The following is a 5408-nucleotide window of genomic DNA, read 5'->3' as shown; positions in this document are numbered from 1 at the left end:
CCAGTTTCTCACGTTTGCTCTGCTTGTGTGCTGAAAGAGGGCAGTTTACATTTTGGGAATTTTTCTAATTATTAAAGTTAAATAAGAGGGAGAGGGGGAAAAAAGTTGTATTTTCAACCTCTGTGACACTGGAGGATGTATTTGTTGGGTGACCTAGTAGATTCCCTCCTTCCCATCACCCAGAACTGTTACATTTTGCGTTCTCTGTGCAGAGTTTAATTATCACATTTCTATCCTCCACTTTTCACAGTTGTCATTGTGGAGGAAGAGCTTAGAGTTCTCAGCTGTTTGTGCTTGGAGATGATGCTTTGATTTCTTTAATCCTATATCAGAGTCACTATGACTGGAGATGAAAGTGTCAAAGACCTAGGAGGGGAATTTAAATGGATCCCAAATATAGTGTGGTTATTTGTCGTTTAAATTCCAGGTTTCATCTATTGGTAAAGCCACTTCTGGCAAGGGGACTATTTTGTCCCCCATTATGGGGATGCTAGGAGACTTAAAATTTTGTAAATAACATAACTGACTATTAAGAGAGTGCTGAGTGAAGCGGCTTTGAATGGATCAGAGGAGAATGTGATGGGAGACTCTCTTGTCCTGATTCTGAATAATCAGATGTAACCTGCTCTGGAATTTCTCTTGACACTTTCATTGTCATGTAGTCTGTCTCTCTGTGATGTGGGTTTCTCTCTTTCCTGAAGGCTGTTTGCTCACCCAATTGGATATTAGTTCAGTTTGATAGGACGTAGCTCAGATTTATTGGAGAATTTAAGACAAATGACCATTTCCTGAAGTCCTCATTTCTCACTTCAGCTTTGCTTTTTCCCCACCCCTCCATGATGACACGGAGAAAGGTCAAGTGCAGTTCTGTCAACAGTGGAGAACTCTCCAATTTACTGCACATGCTAACAAAGAAACAGCAGTGATTTAAAATCTTCATTTGGAAATGGTGAACAGCACCAGAACCCCAACTAACTGAAGGAAGTGCCTATGATCACAGTGCAGTTCAATTCTTTAAGTCAGTATTTTCTCAGATGATTTGGGGAGAGAATTCCACATTAAGTGATTTCTAACTTGGCAAAATGCCCATGTATTTGGTTCCCGAACCATTTTTGTAACCCAGGCCCCACAGAAGATCTTTCCTATTCGGAGTGCTCCCCTTCATGATGCAGATGTTGAGGAAAGAGAAGCGGTATTTTTGCTCAATTTATCCTTAATAGATGCTCAAAATGTGTATAAAATGAAATCAACGTTGGAAATCTAATAGCTGCAGAAAAATAGCTCTTTTTAAATAGAAATTCTAGCTCTGGTAACAAAGATTCTGATCCAGCCCTGTATCCAGTCCCTTGCCTGGAACTGTGTCACCAAATTAAAGAAAATCTGGGCATGTTTCTGGAAGCCATTGCTTACGAACACTGCTGAGATTTTGAGTGGCTTTGTAAAGGATTCTACTTCTGAGAAGTGTAAATTTACCCTAAAAAGGCAAGGAAACAAAGGACATCAGGAATGTACGTTTTTTTGGATGAGGCACGAAAAGGGAGTAGCATTGTCCCCCTTGGGTAGCCCCTGTTCAATTCCAGGTCAGAAAGCAAAACTCTTCTGCAAGAATATCCAAAAAAGATTGTTTCACTTCATAAGCACAGTTGTATGGCAGTTAAATGATGACCCTAAAGTTTCATAAAAGCAAAGAACGCTGAACAAAAAGGTGTGGGAAATATGGATGTATCTGAGAAAATGGCTTGGAATGAAGGAAGACAAAAATTGATCGGTCGAGAGAAAAGGCACTGTTTCCCCCTGGTTTGGAGCTTCTCTCACAACTACTGTAATAGAAAAGCCAAGCAAATGGGGTTCTATTGCTGCAAAGGAGATTGAAGTGAGGCCATTTTCTCCAGATAAAAGAAAATGGTCACATCAAGAGTGGGATTTGAAACCACATCTCTATGCAGAGACCAGAACACCCAAGAGATAGGAAAAAAGTGTCTTCAAATTGGCACTTTAGACCAGTCCACAATCCTAACACTACAAAGAATGTGACTTATCAACCCTAGTTTTCATTAATATTTGGTGACACTCTTTAGAGAGGTCGAGGTGGCACATCTCTTTCAACTCCTAGAGACCTTCTACAGCACAGCTGATTTTTAGACACACTCACCCGGACCTAAAGTTACACATTTCCTGGAGCTCCATGAGTTCTGCGGTGTTGAAATCTCCCTGCTCACGTTTTAAGTGAACAAAAGATGGTTGCTGGCATTCTGAGAAAGTAATGGTGACCCTCAAAATCCTGTCCTGGGGGCCAGACAGTTAAGCAACCAGCATCCACAACCTCTACCATGATAGCATCCTGTCTGGAAACAGTTCACTTATCAGTAGCTGGGGTGTGAAATCCTCATTTGTTTATTGTTCTATCACTGTAGTCTCCACGTTCCTATTGCTTGTCTGTATAATCTCTGTCTGGTTCTGTGATTGTTTCTGTCTGCTGTATAATAAATTTGTTGGGTGTAAACTAATTAATGTGGTGGGATATAATTGGTTAGATAATCATGTTACAATATGTTAGGATTGGTTAGTTAAATGATTGGTTAAGGTATAGCTAAGCAGAACTTATGTTTTACTATATAGTCTGCAGTTAGTCAGGAAGTAAGGTGGGGAATGGGGGTTAGGGGAATTGCATTTATGTTTTGCTAAGGTGGGGAACAGGAACAGGAATGGGAACAGGGACACAGGCAAGGCTCTGTGGTGTCAGGGGGATACTGAGGAAGGAAATTGGAAGCATTGCTTGCTGGAAGTTTACCCCAATAAACATCAAATTGTTTGCACCTTTGAACTTCATGTATTGCTGCCCTCTGGTCACACGAGAAGGACCAGGGAATGGGAGGGTGATGGGATAACCCTCTAACAATTATGTCTTTCAGGGTGTGAAACCAGTACCAGTATAATTAATCTTACCTAAGCCGTGGTTACATAGTGCTAAATGAAAGGAAAGATTGTTCTGTCAAGGTAGCTATTACAGGGATGGAAAACCCCTCCACTCACTGTAGCAACTGTCTACTCCACAGTGCTAGAGCAGAGTGAGACTAGATCTGGTTGTAGTTTGATGTTGTGGATGTTCAGGCACCAAGACAACAGCAATGACAACACACTAATGCTGCCATAGTTGGCAGGATTTGAACCTGCATAAGGAACCCCCAAGGGATTTCTTGACCATTGCCTTAACCACTCGGCACAACTTTTTGATGTATAGGGGCTTCACTACACAATGATTCTGTTCTCACAGAATTGTCACTTCAAATGGCTCAGATCAGCTCCCCCAGCACACTCCCGGCTGAGCATTAGTGTAAGTGTGTCCATGGCTGAACAGCCAGAGTTCCTGCCCCTTTCCCTTCCGGCTGGAGCATGATTAGAGTGTGTCTGTGGTTAATGACATTGCTATAGATTGTTGTTCATTCCCCACACTGACAATTCAGATCGTCCCTTTCCTGTTCGAATCTCCACCAGATTATGCCAATAGCCGGGGGCAGGATTTCTCTGGGGCACTGAAATGTTTCAGGGGGTTGGTGCGTGAGCTCAACCTTGCATCCATCCCTGATGTTTCATGGATTGACAACAGCAGCGTAAAGAAAGAGCTGAGCCAGTATCTCACTGACAGAGGTGAAGGTGGCCATGTCCCCTCTGTCACCTCCAGGGGAATAAGGCAGCCCTTCAAAGGAAAACGTTAGAACTGGTAGGGGAGAAATAGGAAAGGAAAAAGCCCCTTTTCTCAGGAGATACAAACTCGACTCCCTCCTGTCTCTATCACTCCCTCCTTGTGTACTGTAAGTAAAATAAAGAGGAGACAAGGTGGTTTGGCACAAACAAAGGTAAGTGTAGTCAGGGTAAAGGTACAGAAAATGGGGAACAGAGGAAAATGCAAACTTAATGAATACAATGAAACAGTGACTGGCTTTGGGAGCTTAACACTCAGGCCCATGAACCCTCCCTTGGAAACTGGTAAACACTAAATGATGCCCCAGCACAGAAACCTTTCCCCACTGTTCAGGTGCAGTGGATCCCACGTGCCGGCATGACGCCCAGGACCTTCCGCTCTCCGGCTGATTTAGAGCCGCTGAGAAGCAGCACTGGGAAGTCCAGACGACGGCTGGGTTTTGTCGCTGGCAGGGAGGCCCTCTGGGATGTTGGACACCAGGAATGCAGGATGGCAGGAATGGGGGTGGCAGGCCTCCTGTTCCTCAGTCTCACGGCGGGACCGAGGGGGGTCTTCCCTCTCCAGCTCGGGAGCACTATGAAGACCCGACCGTATACAGGTGACTCAGAGATTCCCTCCTTCCTCATCACTGTGCAACTGTTACCTTTTGTCTGAGCCATGCAGAGTTTATCCTCATCACATTCTATCCATCCACTTCTCAGAGTGTCATGTGATGAAGCATTCTCCATTGTCTGTGCTTGCAGATGATGCTTTGAACTTCTTTAATATATATCAGAGTCGCTATGACTGGAGATAAAAGTGTCAAAGACCTGGGAGAGAATTCAAATGGATCCCCCAAACACAGTGTGATCATTGGGAGTTTAAATCCCAGGTTCCATCTATTGGTAAAGCCACTTCTAACAGGTAGCTGTTTGTCCTCCCATTAATGGCACAAGTTTGAAATATGGGCAAGCATAAAGCCAATATTCTAACATCAACTACAAAAATGAAACTCTAGAAAGAGGGGGAGGGATAGCTCAGTGGGTTGAGCATCTGGCCTGCTAAACCCGGTTGTGAGTTCAAGCCATTGAGGGGGCCACTGAGGGATCTGGGGCAAAAATTGGTCCAGCAGTTAGGCGGGGGCTGGACTTGATGACCTTTTAGGTCCTTCCAGTTCTAGATCATTGGAATCTCCAATTACTACTTAGCATATTATAACAGCCAATCAGAACATCTCCCATAGACCCGCTTACAACACAACTTGTCATGTATCAGAGGGGTAGCCATGTTAGTTCTGGATCTGTAAAAGCAGCAGAGATCCTGGTGGCACCTTATAGGACTTAACAGACATTTTTGGCAGCATGAGCTTTCCGTGGTGAAACCGCCACTTTGTCCATGCATGTAGTGGAAATTTCCAGGGGCAAGTATATATATGCTAGTCAAGCAAGGCTAGAGATAACACCGGTTAGTTGCAAATCGGGAAGGATGAGGCGCCTGTTCTAGCAGTTGAGGTGGGTGAAAACGCAGAGAGGAGAAACAGGTTCTTAGTTTGGCAAGCCTTTCACAGTCTTGGTTTCATCCTGAGCTGATGGTGTAAGTTTGCAGATGAACTGGAAGCTCAGGCAGTTTTCTCTTGAAGCTGGTCCTGAAGTTTTTTTTTGCTGCAGGATGGCCCCTAAGGTTGCTTAGTGTGGCCATGGGAGATGAAGTGCTTCCTACAGGTTTT

General features: G+C 44.0%; 1 long non-coding RNA gene across 1 annotated transcript; it reads left to right on the top strand.

Annotated features, from left to right (window-relative positions):
• Positions 1-279: 279 nt before the first annotated feature.
• Positions 280-2824, top strand: LOC142046063 (uncharacterized). The gene is made up of 2 exons (XR_012654976.1): positions 280-1334; positions 1586-2824. It is a non-coding gene; the product is annotated as an uncharacterized LOC142046063 (long non-coding RNA).
• Positions 2825-5408: the final 2584 nt, after the last annotated feature.

The sequence above is a fragment of the Chelonoidis abingdonii genome, unplaced genomic scaffold, assembly GCF_003597395.2.
Source record: "Chelonoidis abingdonii isolate Lonesome George unplaced genomic scaffold, CheloAbing_2.0 scaffold0988, whole genome shotgun sequence".
Lineage (NCBI taxonomy): Eukaryota > Metazoa > Chordata > Testudines > Testudinidae > Chelonoidis > Chelonoidis abingdonii.
Note: the sequence above shows the minus strand (reverse complement) of the source record. Positions and strands in the feature narration are given on the sequence as shown.